The 16,846-nt window shown below is 42.7% G+C and overlaps 1 long non-coding RNA gene across 1 annotated transcript; it reads right to left on the bottom strand.

Annotated features, from left to right (window-relative positions):
- Positions 1–10,786: 10,786 nt before the first annotated feature.
- LOC106628448 (uncharacterized) lies at positions 10,787–13,987 on the bottom strand. Its single transcript, XR_001331832.2, has 3 exons — positions 13,515–13,987; positions 12,185–12,289; positions 10,787–11,768 (listed from the first exon to the last, which is right to left on the bottom strand). It is a non-coding gene; the product is annotated as an uncharacterized LOC106628448 (long non-coding RNA).
- Positions 13,988–16,846: the final 2,859 nt, after the last annotated feature.

Below are 16,846 nucleotides of genomic sequence, written 5' to 3'. Positions count from 1 at the left end.
TTTTTTGTAAAATCTCCTGATTTTTGGACTATTTAAATGCTATAATTCCCATGTCCCCTGCCTCCCTGTCACCACTGTCCACCCAGCAGCAGCCAGGGAGACAAAGGAGATAGTTTAGCTTAGAAAAGAAGAACCTAAAAACGAGGCTCTTTCCCTTAGCAGTTGCAGCTTTATTTCTTGGGATCCTACGGAGTGAGGGAGCAGGAGGAAAAGAGGAAGAGGTATGGATAAGCACTTCTTTTTGAAGGCAGGGGAAAAGGGTGGGGGGAATTCACACAACCAATAAGGGGAACTGGGGAAAAGGAGATAAGGGCAAGAAACTTATAATTCTACATTTTCGGGGGTACATTCTTTGGGTCATACCATTTTTCCTAACTGCATTACAACATTTAAATGCATGGATCCCAGAGTGCAATGCAAGGCCATCTCTCACCTGGCCCGTGTGTGAGGGTTGCAAGGCACAGGCTGAAGGAGATCTCCACAGGAATGACTTTGCTTTTGCATTTTAAGAACAAGCTCAGAGCACTTTCTGTGCCTCGTGTTGGGATAGATTCAGGCAGTTCTGCTCTGGAAATAAATGTCACAGGTAGAAGCATGTCCATGTGCCCCAGGGACTTCAGTGGGATTCAGCACTGTGCTGCACTGCCTGCCTCTCACAGGCTCCTTTCCCCATCAGGGGGTTTAGACCACTTACATCTTTCTGCTTTGGTACAAAGCAAAATCCAAAAAAACCAAAAGATTACACTGGCCCTTGGGTTCCCAGGTTGCTGCCTTCTCCATAAGTGAATGAATGGCCTCACCTCATCCACACAGAAGATGCTCATTCAGCTGGTGCCAGCACAGCATCCCTAGTCAGAGCTCCCTGATGTTCACCATAATGACACCACAGGTCTAGTGTCAAAGTGATTTGCTTTTCTTTTTGAATTTGTGCCTCTAATTTGCTATCTAAATTTAAAATTGTCCCCTGAGTATTTCTCTACAATCAAAGGCCAATATTTAGGGGGGGAAATTGTTTCTAAAACAAGTGGCTAAAGTCGCATTGATGCTGTTATAATTACATGAGTTTGTACTATGCAGACTCAATTCCCTTTGCATCATGATCTAGACTGTGGCAGATGATGGCAATGGAGAATATGCTGCTGTACTATTTCCTAAAATTTCAGTTTCCTCTTTTGGAATCTCGCATGCCTCCCGTGTTCCCTTTTGGTAAATCCCTGTGCTCTGGGGAACTGCTCCCTGGCCCATGTGCTAATGAGTACTTGCTATCACCAGACCCAGCAATCATCACTGACTAATCAAAACGGGTTGCAGAGCAATTAAGAGAGAAAAAAGCTCATAAGAATGCTGATGGTGTTCAGAAGCAGTTCCCACTTTCCTGACATGGAGCTTACAGGGGAAGCCAGGCAATGCCTGCCCTCCTGCCACACCTGTCTCCCAGCCTGGGCGAGGCACAGGGACTCAGCCACCCCACAGACACACGATGGGCACTGCACAGCCCAGAGCAGCCACCACCACCGGGGGATCTTCCCCCACACTCCCTTACAGCAGCCAAACTCAGCAATGCAGCAAGGGGATGCAAGGGCACAGTTCAGCATCCTCCAAAGGAGTACACAAATCTGGATAACTGTGTTCAAAAGACAGCCTGAAGTGGCTCAGCATTAGGTCTCTGTTGAAATCAGCCAACTTTAGCTGAGATTTTACCTTCACTTTAAAGTTTTACAGCTGTTTGGAGGATAATGACAGAACAGAGGATTTTATTTTTTTTTTTCTTCCCTGCTTTCCTAACTGAGGCAGTGTTTTAGTGCTAAAGTTGCCACTTGACCCAGGGAAAAAATATCAATAAACAAATTAGCTAAACCCTCTATCCCAGTGCTAAAAGGAATGAGATCCCCACAATGACTCACTGTACTTACAAGTACTTAATATCAGCCATGCATTTATTCTTACAGAAATACCCTCTGAGTAGGGTGTTTGTTCACACGCATCTGATTTATAGAGCACAAAGACAATCATAATGGGTAAGATGTTTGGGTAAGAGTCCCAGTTCACTGCTAATCTTCACCAGCACCCCTGGGAGCAGGCTGTGGTTCTGTTCAGACCAGGAACAGGGCTTGGGTCTTCACTGATTAGAAACAAACAGATGTGGTTTGAGTACAGCCAGGAAAACAGGATTTCCAGTGACTTGCTCTAGGCCAGGAAAAAAAAGAAATTATGAGAAAATTGGAACTAAAACCTCAAATATCTCAGTTTTGCATATACACCACTGCCACCACCACCAAGCAGTTCTCTTTCTTCTCCCTTGGCCAGGGTGAATACATAAACCAGTATTGGATTCAAGCTGCCCTGTGGTTCAAGCAAGTTCTGTGCCCTGCTGGAAACCAGCCTTGCCTGGGCCCCCACCCTGGCAGCTCTCACCAGGAGCCTGCATGTGCCTCGAGACAAAGGACATGGGTTTAGTATGCACAGGACACATGGTGTGATTCATCCTTCCACACTGACCTACATAGTCATCTATGCCAGAGCTGATGGAAACAAAGCACTTTTGGTCCTAATTTGGGACTAAGGGCCAGCTTCTTTCCCAGCTCTGACTGCTCGTGCGTGCCACGAGGCAGGGCCAGGCTGGAGGCACACGGGCATCCAGACACAGCATCCTTCCCCTGTCTGCTGCTCTCAGCTGCAGAGGATTGCCCAGGTTTGGAAGTCAAAAAGCCAGTGTTTTAAAGAGAAAAGCAGAGGAGAAGCTTAAAGCCATAGCAGCACAGCAGAAGGCTGAGGAGCAGAGGGCCCTGTGCTGGAAGAACAGTGCTGAAAGCCATTAGCAGAGCTTTGTGAGGAGCCTGGCAGAAGCACTCACATCACTCAGGACACTGTCAAGGCTTTCAGCCTCCTGTTTAATGAGGGTTTCTCCCATAGGCTATATCTACATGGAGGATTTTCTGGAATCTCACTGAAGTGAAGCTCCACCAGAACCAGCAGTAGTGGTGCTTTGTTACTAACCCTGCTTGAGCAAAGTTATAAAAAAATACAGTACAATCAGAGTAGAACCAAAGCACACTCTGTTTTACTAAACCAATGCTTTTTATTGGATATTCCTGGTGGCAAAAAGGATAAAAGCTGTAAGGGACGAAAAGTTGCCAATGAAACTTATTAGATTCATGAATAGTTTAGCCTCTGTATAAACTGGCTGAGGTAAAGAATATCACTCTCTGTCTACTCTAGGCAGCCAAGTAGAAGTAAAAACCTTTGAAAGAGGTAAAAACATGAGGACTTTGTAGAAGACAGCTGACCCTATACCAACAGAGGTAGTGTGGAGTGGCATTTTGAATGGAGAAGCTGCCCCCACAAAGTGCCAAACATCCCTCAAGCCCTGCTCTAAAGCATTAAGCCTGGTGTGTCAGAGTCACAGCCTGGGAAAACGGTGGAAAGCTTCCTGATTTATTGGTGTGCTGGAAGACAGGGCAAAGGGCCAGCTGATGGAAAGCAGACAGTCCTGCAGCAAGATGCTAAGTCCCAGGCAGAATCCAAATAGGGTGCACACGTGGAGAAGAGATCCATCATTGCCAGTTGCTGGCAGTATTGATTATTGATCGTGTCCTCTAAGAGTATTCGATGCTGCCACACTGCATAGGGAGCAACGTGTCACTGCTCTCTGAGGGGTGAGGCAGCTCTGCACAGCACACTGCCACACTCTGCATGTGGCACAGCAGCAGGGCCATGGGAAAGCCTCACATCTGGCACTCTGCTCTCCTGGAGAGATGAAAGAGTCAAAGGTCTGATTCTATGATTAATAGCTAGGAGCTTTCTGGCCACCAGCTTATCTGTAAGGTGATGGTTTAACTCTGCCTTCTTAGCCGACTGCTGCTGGTGTGTTTTAAATATGTGTGTTAAGAAAACACGCCCTGTTCGGGCTGCTGCTCGTTCCCAAACTGATAAAGCGCTCTCTAAAATCCTCTCATGCAATCCTTGCTCTGAATATGACTCAAAATGAGCAAACAGTTGTAGTTGTACCAGAGAAGGAGCAAAATTCCCGCAAGTAACAGCTTCTTGGCAGTGTTAAATGTGCTTCAGCACTGGCAGCAATGCCCTGCTAACAGCACCAGGCTCTGCAAATGACTACGCTGGAGTACAACTTATCACCACACTGAAATGAGAATTAAATTGGGTTGCTCTAGCAAATGTCAAGTTAATGTGATGTTGGGAAATATGCTCCAACTGGTATGCCAAGCCCTCTCCTCCCCATGTGAAATCCTCTTTTTAATATGTATTTCACCCAGGTTGAGCAGAGATCACACCTCCCGTGGGTGAGCAGCACCTGCCTCTCCCTGCAAGCCCTGTGCCACACCGCCAGACATGGGATTGCTTTCACCCATATGTGGTGCCAGGAGAGAGGTTTAGTGGGATTTTGCTGAATATATCTTCCTTTTAAAAGATCCACTTCCTCAGAGATTCTCACTTCTCCTCACCTTTTGCATAACTTGCTTTTTCTAAAGTTAGCAAGAGAGCTTGGCCTGTGGCTTAACTCTTTCCACCCCTCAACCAAATGTGTGAGATGAAGGTTTATGAAGGTTTATGAAGCTAAAGTAGTGTATGCCCCATCCCTGGAAGTGTTCAAGGCCAGGCTGGATGGAGCTCAGAACAACCTGGTCTAGGGGAAGGTATCCCTGCCCATGGCAGGGGGTTGGAACTGGATGATCTTTAATGTCCCTTCCAACCCCAAACCATTCTGTGATTCTGTGTTTTATCACCAGTACAAACAGAAGAGCACTCATATTGTTTTGACAGCTGAGTTGCAATGGATTTTAACAAACAACCTAGGGTTCTTCTAAGGGTTTTCTATATGCTTAAAAGCAGAATGCAATAAAATAATCTTAGAGCTAACAAATCAATAAGAAGTAATTGAAACCACACCAGCTCTCACCCTGCACATGCAGACACCAGAAGCTTTTGCCTGCTTCCATGCAATTGAAAGATGCTGTGTCACTTATTTCAGGGTTTTCACTTTTAAATTCCCATGATAAATGGTACCAGTGAAAAGCAGGGAAAAGAACTGTGGTGAACTTTGGGATGTATCAGGAATGCAGCTGGAGTCTTCTGACTGATTTAAAAAATCTTAAGCAACACCGACAGCAATTACAGCTGTGCTAGAAACTTTATTCCAATACCAGAAGAAATATGTGGTACCAATAACATTTCTGAATGTTTGTCAAATCATTTTTTTAGTTTTTAATTAGCTTCTGCAAGAGGTTGTGGCTTAGAGCTTGGAACAGAGAGCTGGGAGTAACAGCATCCAAAATCTATTCCCAGCTGTGGAAGGGATGGGAGAGGTGGCTCTGGGCCACTGGCTGGAGCCCCCTGCCCAACTTCCACAACTGTAAAATGGGTAAATCACACTTACTGCTCAGGGACAGTCTGAGACCTAATTAGAAGTTTGCAATTGGTCCTCCAATGAATTGTGTGGGGGAAATGAGCAGTATTATCATATGGGTAATGAGCTCTCACAAGACAGGAACTCCTTTGTTCAAAGAAACCAGCTTTTGCAGCAGCAGCCAGGATCCAGCCAAAGTTTATTAGAGAAAAGTAAGTGTTGTTCATCTCTGTGTAACTGAGAATTTATTGCTTTATATTAGGAGGATTTATCTGCAACATATTGCATTCCTCGGAGTTTTTACCTTTAGGGGATGTCTTAGGAATAACTCTTTAATGCCTAGTTTTGTAATGAAAATTAACTTTAGCTATCTTATGAATTGTTTATCTTAAGGCTGCACAATCAGTCTGATTATAAAAGTCTAGTGTAATTCAAAAGACTGCAGAATCTCAGGTGAGTAGATGAATATTGAAAAGATACCAGGGACATTCTGCTTTTCTGATTCTGTTCCACTCATGTGCCCATTTCTTATATGCAGAAGAACAAGAGTGTAATTGTGTTGCAACTTATTATTGCCTTACAGAAGAAGCAATTACTATATGTATACAAAAAGATCATTAAATATTTCCACTGGTAACCATGAATCATGCCAGAAATATATTACTATCATACTGTATTTTCATTACATTCCCCACAAGAAACTTGGTCAACAATTAATTCCAGCAACAGCATAAAGAAATAGCAAAGAGAATATAATTTTTTCAGTCATCCTTACTTGCAGACTGAAATGAAAAATGATGTGACAAGAAACAGCTAAAAGATTGGAATTTGTTAGTTAGCAGAATAATCTATGCAGAGCTGAGTGACTATAGGGGTGCAGCCACCTGAGTGAAATGTGGGGTTGTGTTGGTGCAGCAATGAGTCCCTGCAGGCTGAAAATGTGAAGCAATCAGCCCAACCGTCTGGTTTTCAGTGCTGGGAAAAAAAAATAAACACTGGCATCCCTTCTCCCACCCACACATTGCCACCTGTACCAGCAGTTCAAGGCAAAAGCCCCCAGAGCTCCAGCACCTTGGGGCAGAGTCTTGTGTGTTCACAGTCCTGACCAGGACTCAGATGCCCCTATATTTGGGCAAAAAATATTTGGGGGTGGTGGGAAATGGTTCAGTCACTCACTGCTTTGTTTCTCTATACTTAAACTGTATTTTCCCTATTTTTTATGCCTTCACCAGTGATGATAGGAAATACCAACAGGTTTTCTGTGTAACAAGAGGCTACATGCAGCCTTCCTACACCATCCCAGCCGTAAGAGCAAATTGCACAAACAGTGCCAATGTATGACATTTATGAATTATGTATGAACTTTATATTGCCACAGGGCCACCAGACCAGCAACATCAGCCTTGTGCCCTTCCTGCAGCACCTTGCATCACCTCCCTGCACTGGACTGCCCTGTCTGCCCACTCCTGGTGGTCTCTGCCACATGGCTCCACCACTGTGGCCACGGAGAGGAGGGAGGCTGGAAACAAACCACTGTGGCCATGGAGAGGCTGGAAAGCAGCCACACTCTGCCTCAATTCCTTTCCCAGGCAGGCAGAGTATCTTGTCTTCCCACAAGAGTGCAAGTTCAGAACAAAATGTCTGTAGGGTCAGTGGCTGCACCAGATGAGTGGGATGGGGATGGGAGGCTAAGGGAGTCCCTAATTCCAAGATGGGTGGGAGAATAAAAGAGAGAATGGCACCAGAGAAGAAACCCCTGAGCCCCAGGAGTAGAGGAGGATCATGAACAGACCCATAACAATGTCTTGTGCTGCAGCAGCCAAGAGACAGCAAAGTCCCAGACCCAAACCTGACAGAGAAGGCTGCTGTGCCTCAGGGGAGAGGCAAAGAGTAGGAGAGGCACTCAGGCCATTTAGGAGAGAAGCTATTGTAATTTATCAATGGAAAGTTTTAATTATCACACCCAGTGACAATGCCCACTTGGTTGCAAGGTGTAAATCTCTACCACTTTTGCAGTAGAGAATGGGAAAACACCACATTTTTTTCTCCTCTGAAATATTAAGAGAAGCAGGACAGCTTTGTAACTCTCACAGCCAGATTACTTAAAAAGAAACTCCAGGCAGTTATGAAATAGGTATAAAACAGTGTGCCAGGGCTCCTGAGGTTCCACATGCATTATTCAAAAACAAATCAGAACGATGATAGCACCAGAGCCATCGAGTGAGCTTTGCTTACAGTTGAAGATACACATGGCTTTGTGTATCCACTGTTTGTTTCCAGCTTGTTTTGCAGTTTTCCATAACTATAACTAACTATAACTATAACTATGACTATGACTATGACTATGACTATAACTATAACTATAACTATAACTATAACTATAACTGTAACTATAACTATAACTATAACTATATAGTTATTTGTCATAGCTATAAAGCTTGTGGCCTTTCTCTGCTCTTCCAGGCTATGTAATCACTCCAAAAAAATAATTAACATGAGGCCAGTTTTGCATTAGCATTTCAGCAGAGTTCATCTGCGATCTTCCTGATTTTGTGTGTGTGCATTTACAACTGGACTCAGCACCTGCAGAGGCTGCAGCACTCTAGCAGTGTGTTTACCTTGGGTATGTCTGTCTGGTGTACATAGCACACACACCTGATAGAGGGAAAGCTTGCCTGGATTGCTCCTTTTGTCTTCTTTTGGAGGGAATCACAAAACAATGAGAGGGAAGTCAGCTTGATGCTGCTGTGGTGGCAAAATCTGCCCCTTCAATGTGGATAGCACTTACCACTGGCTAGTCAGTGGAGCACCTTCCTCAGTGAGCTGTAGAAACTGGAGGTGAAAAGTTCTGGATCTACTTCCTATTTTTATCATTCATTCATGGAAAGTGTCCTGTTTGTCCCAAAATTAAGACAGTAATAGCCACTTAGTGTAGCAGAAAATACAGCACAACTCTCCAGTATGACCAATACTTAAATTTCATGTAATCTTGTTTGAGTTCAGGTCAGTGTAATGGGATCTATTCCAGATTAACACAGGCATAAGCACAGAACTGGATCTTAAACTGAAGGCCTCAGGGTCCTTCTTTCTGGATCTCTACAGCTGTTCTACACCTCAGTCTGGAAGATGTGATGAAAGTCACCTACATAGCCAAAAAAAATGTTTCCTCTTTGCAAGCAGTTGTTGCAAACATTTCAGCAGGCAAGTATTGGGTAATCCTTATGACTCTGCTGATGTACTGGCACATCTCTGTTTGGAAAACAGAGAAGTCAGCATCAGAATAACTTCTGCTCTAACAAAAAAAAAAAAGTAAAAAAAGATTATTTGCAGAACACTTCTTGTAACAAATGTTTTAAAGAAAAGGTTAGCAGGTCAACAGATGAAAATGTGAAAACATTTCTTTTACAGCTTTTTCTAGCCTTCCAGTTAGTCTGGTTTTGAAACTAAATGGTATTTATCCCTGGAGATCTTTCTTTCTACATTCTAGATCTTGAGAAATACATCTTTTCTGTTACTAATAATTTTTGCCTTTCCTTGAACTTCCACCTTTTGTTCTTCTGGCATTAATCATGTCCTCATGCAATGTTTACCTGGTGCTTTTTTTTTTTACTTACATAGTTTTGGGACAGTCTGGGACACCCACTGTCTGTTCTTCTAATCTGATGCAACTGCTTGTGGTGTTCAGAGCACATGGTGAGTGCTGACGACAGCCACCCTAGATCAAATCAAAGTTCCTGCTACTGCAGGGTCTGACAGTGGGTTAAGAACCACACAAGATTGCATGGTTTGCCCTCTAGAATATTTTCCCAGCTTCTAACAACATCTGGTTTAGGAATTTCATAAGCAGAAATGTTGTTTTCATATTTAGGATGTATGTTTCTTTAGCTGTTTTATCCTTTTCTCAGTCCTCATAAACAACACGCTGCAATAGATTGTAGGTTCCAGATTCTGGGGTAGAAAACTAAAACAAGTAATTTTTTATTTTTTTTTACTGTTATGTAAATGGAGTCTCATAATCTCTGGTTATTTCATGCCTAGTGAAAAGAACAAGACTATGCTTAATTATATTCAGATTTACAGAAAGCTGTTGGGTTCTTCAGGTTTGGATACTGGTGATTCAGTAGACAGCTTCTTCCCCTGAGTCATTAAATACATTGCCTCAGCATGTGTATATTGCTGGAAGTATCAGCCTGAACACTGAATAGAAACACAGAGTTCTCAGCACTTTGAGACTTTGAAAAATAACTAATCCATCTGGAGTGTTGCTAGCTTTCATTTCCTTGGCCTGCACTGCTGGACTGATCCTACTGATGGTCACTTAAATGTTCAGCTTTTGTCCTCAGCTGCCACATGGACTTGCCCTGTTTGGTGACTGCACTGCTCCATCCAAGGAGAAGCCATTTATGAGGAAGCTCTACAGGGCTGTACTTACAGCTAATTACTGTGTTCATTAAGATCTCACTCTATACTCAGTTTTACGACTTCAGCACCAGCTCTAATTACTGAATGGATTGAACAAACTAAGCACCCTAGCAACCTGTTATTAAGATTACCTGAAAACACAGCTGAGTCTGGCTATTAGAGGTGTGACCAACTTTGTTACGGAAAAAAAAAATCTAAATGAGAGCAACTCCTCCCCTTCCATCCATCCAGTCTCACCTGACCTCTGCTGATCTGTCACACCCTTAAAATTTTTAGCTGAGGAAGATGAAACTACAGAGGAAACCATGAGTTATATGTGATTCAGTACCAGGTCAGTAGGACAAGAGGAGGGTTCCTTCATGAGTGTGCTCTGCACTGAAACTCCTCATTCCTGTCACCACACCGTGCTCACTAGTTAGCCTTGGAGCTGGTTCTGTCAATGGAAAACACGTCTTTATGAGCCCATCCTCTCCTGCTAGTAAGGGATTGACATAAAAGCTGCTGCAAAGCTGGCAGAAATCAGTTTTCTCAGCCAGGACTTGCAGTGTCACTGACCATGAGCACTCTCACTGCAGTGGTGTCAGCCCAGCAAGGGCCAATAAAACACTGCTGCCACGGGCATTTGATTCCTGCAAAAATAGGTCATCCAGGAATACAGGCTGCCAGAAGCACACACGGGCAAGTAAACAACTTGTGGGTGTCAGTGGCAGAGTGAGGAAATATCCTGAGAACCAGGGCCAGTAATTCAATGGGACAAATAATCCTGCTACCCCAGGATTCCAGTTGCTAGACTGAAGTCAATGTGAACATGACCAACGATTTCAGTTCAGGACTGGGCTCCTGGGACTTAATTCTGCAAGACATCAAGCACTCACGTGGACTGCTGAGAGTCCTGGCCTTCCTGAGGAAGCCCAGGAGTTTTGAAGAGTCTGGAATTTAAAAAATAAAAACTGCTAGTGCAAGTACTCACAGAAAATGAAAGGCCTGCAAAGACAAGGATGCAATACAAGAGTTAATTATTTCTCACCTCCTTTCAACTGAAACATAAATTACTGGTTTGAGGAATTGCAACATTGCAAGAGCACAGCTAAAGCTGAGATAACATCTCTATTCAGAGCCTCTTTGGAATAATAAAAGATAGAGATAACAAGGCAAATACAAATCTGCAAATTTTTTTCCAATTAAACAAAACAGATTAGATCCTTTTTGTTTATATCACTTTAACACAGAGTCTATTATTTAAGCACCTAAGCATTTATAATTTAACTGATGACCTGCATTAAGACCTAAACTCATTGTATTCTATTTATTTAAAGTAAATACAAGTTCAAGCTGTCCATTCCTGCTGCTGAAGGTGAAAAGGAAAACCACTTTGCTGGGAAGCACATGGAACAAGATCTTGCTGTAGCCATGACCAGGTTTTGGGAAGAGCTACCACGCCTACAAGAACAGTGCATCAATCTCCCCCAGTTCCAAAACTAAATTTAACTTGTAACAAACTAGTTTATTTAAAGTTGGAAATCTCTCCTCTGCTGGTGGTCTAAGGAGCAAAGAAGATTGTTTCCTCAGCTTCTGACAGCTGAGGGGCCGCCAGCATCAATCCCAGAGCATAAACAAAGTCAGTTTATGCCGAGTTAGTGTGGAAAGAGGTGTTGTATCTGCTGCTGCAGGAGCTGGCCAGGGCAGCTGACCCCACCTGGCAGGGGCTGTGGAGAGGCCTCCACACAGCTCTGAGTGACACAGATAATGTGCTGATGAGCTGGAGGCAGCTGTGGAACTGACAGATGTGCACGCAGCACTGCTGGGATCAATACAGACTGCTGGTCCAAAGTCAGCCTTGCAGGTGGTGAATGAATTGAGGTCAGTGCATCCCCAGCCTGGTTAATCCTCAGCCAGACAAGCCATGCGTAGATAACTGAGAATTGATTTCCCCATTGAAGCAACAGACAAATGACTGCAGGCTCTCCATTCAGTTTATGATCTACAAGGAAAAGCACATCTTTTAATTATTATCAGTGATAAAGAATTATTTATATTTTTGTTAGGGAAAAAAAAGCAAACACAAAAATAACCAACACAAAAGATAATGAAGTGGCCTGTTTAGGACATGGCTTCTTGTTTGCTGATTTGAAAAGCAAAGCAGTGCTACTATGACAGATAAAGAAGGCTGAGCTGTCTCTCAGAATAGCATATCCAGCATAACTTGACACAGATTAATGGGTAAGCAGAGAAAAGTGAATTTACACCAGCTCTGAATCCTCCCCCTCTCAGTCTTCTCAGGAGATGGGATAATGTCTGGTGGCATTATCAGATGGAGTAAATGAGGAAAGGAAATAAGAAATAAGTTTGGAAAAACTATAGCTCAGGCAGTTTGGGGGAAAAAAGCATTGTACTTACCAGCAGACTAGGTCACTAGTGACACTGATACTGGTATTAGGGTTTGTTTTATTTGCTCTTGGTCTGTAGTTATATGTTGAAAATCTACTCCTTGGAACTTTGGACCTAGGAAGAAGAGAAGTTTTATGTGTGTTAGTTTGGAATAAAATACCCAGTTTTGGGGGTTGTTCTCTTGAGCAGTTGAGTCAGTGGATCTGTCCCTAAGAGCTGTCCAGAGGAGGATAAAGCTTTGTTTGCCTTTCTTGAGGTACTACACCACAAACTGTAAAACTGCAGGAGACAAATCACACAGGGTTTTGGCTATTGGGGCCAAATCTTTGTAAAAGACCTAATCTACAAATTTTATACCTCAGTAAAAAATCAGGTTTTCCCAAAAGAGAGGACTGATCAACTCTGCAGCTGTGGGTTTGCACACAACAGACCCTAAGCACATCCATGCAGGTCAGTATCAGTCTGGGCAGTAAAAAAAGCCTTTGTAGCCGCTTTGGCAAACATCATCACCTCAAGCCCAAATCCAAATTATTTTATTAATGCTTGGTTAAAGCAGAAGATCCACTCATCCAGCCATTTCTCTAGGGCAAAAGGCCAACCATGCTTCTTCCACTGGTCATATATATTCCCTGTTCTTGCACTACTGCCAGTCTTTTTTCCATGCTGCAGAGCAGCCTTTCAAAAATATTGAGTAAAGTTGTTTGATGGACAGTATTACAGGAAATTAAGTTTTTAATTATTTTTCAGCCAGTCCATATCTGTTCCTGAGGAATGGTTTATTGCAAAAGCAATGACACGCTCCACTGCTTGGGAAGAGTTAAAGACAAGCTGCTGTGCAAGTTTGCTCCTCACGAGGAGCGTGTGTGCCAAACCACCTTCTCCCAAGCCTTGTTCTCTCTATTCCCCTGGGAAAGACATTGATGGACATACTTCACCTTCAACATGAAATAACAGCAGGCTTTATTTCTGCAGAGAATCCACATACGTTATGCAGGCAGGAACACTAAAGACATGCCACTAATTCTTACATTATTTATTATCGTGTTACATCAGTTGAATTAAAATTGAGTTGAACTATCTGTAAAATGCACAGTTAGCCTAGACTAAAACATTCATACCAGATAGAGGAATTCTTTAAAAAAAAATGTAGATTTCCTTTTTCATTCAGCAGAATTTTTCATGAATGAATCTTTTGGAACAAACCCAAGTCTTTGCTTTTCCCATCAAAATTTATTGGTAAAGGGTATTTCCTAATACAAAGCTAAATGTTAATGACCCCTCTGAGCAAATAAAGTTGGGGATTTAACACGTGATTGAAAATTTTCAAGTGCAAATTTACCTTTTTCTTGTGGGGAAAGTCATTGGGCAGTTGGGCATTTCTGGTTCACTGCCAGTCCTAACAGCAGACATTCATGACAGAATTTCTCTTGTGAATGGACAGCACTTGGCTTTGGCAGATCCAGGCAGGTGAGCAGAAACACAAAATGACACATTCCTTCCCCAGCCTCATGAAAGCTTCTCTGCTACTTGAATGAGTCTTCAGTAATATCCCAAGACCAAACAACAGAACAAGTTCTTCCTGTCCAGCTCAGATAAGCATTTACAGTACAGTCAAGGAAATACATATATAATCCGGATTAGAAAGCTTTGTCCAAACTTCAAGCAAAACCAGATGGAAGTATTCAGAAAACATGGTGTTGGTGTGAAAAAGGTCTGATGGAGAGTGAGAAATGTCCTGGGACAGTCACACAGAGATCACCAGTTTCACTAAATGCAGGACACAGAGAAAAGGCAAGACTCGAAGGAGGAAGTAATTCCACAGGCAGCTGACAGAAAATGAGGACAGGGTGTCATGGTATTATGATTACAGTTTGTTTACAACAAGGAACAGGAAAAACACTGTAGAAAAATAGGACTGGTAATCACAACATCACAAGGAAGACTGTTTGTATATATTTAGTTTGCTCACCAGTATCAAGCTGAGGAAGTTTTTAGCCTGTTTTCTTAATGAAAAGAGATTTATTCAGCCTTGCTGTCTTGACAAGTATTCACTTTCCTACTTGTCCCATACATTTCAAACCACTGAACAATTTTTAAAAAAAATTTACAGCTGAATAAAGGTCACTATGAAATAAAGTTCAAGATGTTTTCAGAATGAAGACAGCATGTAAAAACACAGAATCATTTGTGCTATTTTTATGAATTCCAGTTATGCGTGACTGAGGGAAATACTCAACGTAAGCTTACAAGAATCCACAACAGCACTTGAAAAGATGCCAAAACCATGAAAAATTATAGTAATTTTGCCATCAGTTGACAAAAAAACAGGGTGAGTGAGCTCATAGGAAACCACTGAGCACATCCCTGGTGGAATGGCTGGGTGGTGAGCTACTTTCCACACGCTTTCCACGCAGGGAGGGCAAAACAGGCAGAGGCACAACTGACCTCAGCGGGCTCCACACCCCTATAGCTGCTTTTCCTCACTCACCACACTGTTCACAGGGATGGATGAGAAGTGGATTAGACAAGAGAATGGATGCAGCCAAAACCTGCGAGGTAACCTGTGCTGCCTCGTCACGGCCTCCCTCTTCCCAGCATGATGGCACCAGGAGATCCATGAGCACAAGGCAGGGGCTGGCAGTGGGATGAACTCTGCAGGAGCAGAGATAGGCCTGACTGCCTGGTCAATGAATGCTTGCTCAGAGGCAACCTGAGCTTCAATAATCACGTCATAAAAGCAGACAAAAATGTGTGACTTGCAGTACAGGACAGGGAGGAGTGGATGGCTGCCCCGTGGTAATCAAAGGCTTTTGCACCACAGCTGGTTATCAGTGAACCCAGTGGAACTAATGACTAAGCAAGGTACCAGGTGGTGCAAGAGCATCAGAGATTGACCTTATGGAGGTGAAACTCTAAATTATCCTTATTTGTTTTCTGAAGACAAGAGTAAATAGTTGAACCTTGAAAAAATACAATGAGAACTTCAAACAAGATAAATAACTGTTAATAAAATAAAACCCTCATATATTAAAGCTTTTTCTTTGTATTTGTCCTACTTTAGGGCAATTTAGGGAGGAAAACTACAGACAGACAACTGTTGTGTTCAGGTGTGTGTGAAGCAATGGCTCTATGAAACTGTGCAAGTCTTTCAAGACTAGCCAGGGTAAACCCATTCCCAGTAAGGTCCAAGCTGTGACAGCTACAGATAAACAGAAGCTGAACTAGGTCTACACAACACCTCATTTTTAGTAACCTTTGTTCAAAGAAAGGCTCAATTACCTATTAACAGCCTCTTCAATGATAAACCTTTAGAATCTGTTCATACATGTATGGATCTTTATAGTGTACTTTGGAGCTAATGATAACATATGCAATAGTCACCCCATAAGGTGCATACAAGGTATTTATTTTACATACACAAACACACCTTCCATGAGCACCACAAGCCTGCAATTTTCAAAACACCTTTAAGTATCTGGATCTATTAATGTTTACTTGGGCAATTTCTACATCTGTGGAAAACTCACCTCTTATATCCAAAGGCACTCTGGTAAATAAATACCATTTTTTTAACAGAGCTAAGACCCAGTGGAAGTCCAGCAGTTTTGAACTTGCAATCAGTGAGTAAGGCAGAGTGAGTAACCTCTTCATTGTTGTAATCATATTGGAAAATAGTCTATCTGTAATGAGAAGTAAATTTGGCCATGACAGTTAAATTAAATCCACTTTATACGGTCTGACCATAAGAAGTGGCCTCGTACTTACCAATTTTATTTAAGCCTTTACATTGCTGGCCTGGTGTAAAAGGCCCTTTATGTCAACAGGAGTCCAGCCCTCTTTGTCTTCTGTGCATGAAGTATAGCATTGCAAATATTTACCCAGTTAGACAGTTAGCTCCACCCGAGTACGAACAAACAAAAACAACTGCTCATGGCATTCCCGAGACACAGCACAAGAACAAAGATTTCTGCATGCAAACACAGGCAATCAGCTAACCACAGAACAGCAAAGCCAACAGATTCTTAAATGTTAAAAATTAAGGGCAAGTTTTCTTTGATAACCACAAATCCTTGTGCTGCTGATTCAGACACAGGGGGAGTTGTCTGGCTGATTTTTCCAGCTGAGATTCCTCCAGTGCATGTGAGAAAATTAAATACGTATACATTTGAATAGATGCCCAGGCTGGCTGATGAGAAGACCAATAGCTTCTCAGATGGGATGCATAGACTTTCTGGCTTCTTAGACAGGACACAAAACCATTCATCTTGAAATGTTTTGTATTGGTTTCTTCTGTTTTCTCTGACAGGGTTACTGGATTTTATTCCTGATGTTTTTTTTCTCTCTTGCCGGATGTGGGACATTATTAACCAGTAAAACACTAGAGGTTAATGCCTGTCTGCCCTGAGATCTTTCTGCAATCACAGTTTCCAGCCTCTGCAACAGATGTGAAGGCACCAACCTCATCTTTACGAATGTCACGAGCACTTGACTTGGTGAGGCAATTCCCAAACAAACCTGGACAAACACTGAAACCTGGGTGGGTGCTGCACCAACAAACCATTCTGTATGATACCAGGGTAGAAACATCTAGTTGCCCTCTGACCTCACAGCTTGAACCTTTCCTTCCCCCTAAATAAAGAAAGCAGAAACTTTTGCTATAGTCAGAGGACA

The sequence above is a fragment of the Pseudopodoces humilis genome, chromosome 1 (assembly GCF_049639895.1).
Source record: "Pseudopodoces humilis isolate 2021_Gansu_Grassland_sample_001 chromosome 1, ASM4963989v1, whole genome shotgun sequence".
In the NCBI taxonomy this organism is placed as follows: Eukaryota; Metazoa; Chordata; class Aves; order Passeriformes; family Paridae; genus Pseudopodoces; species Pseudopodoces humilis.
This window is presented reverse-complemented; position numbering and strand designations above follow the sequence as displayed.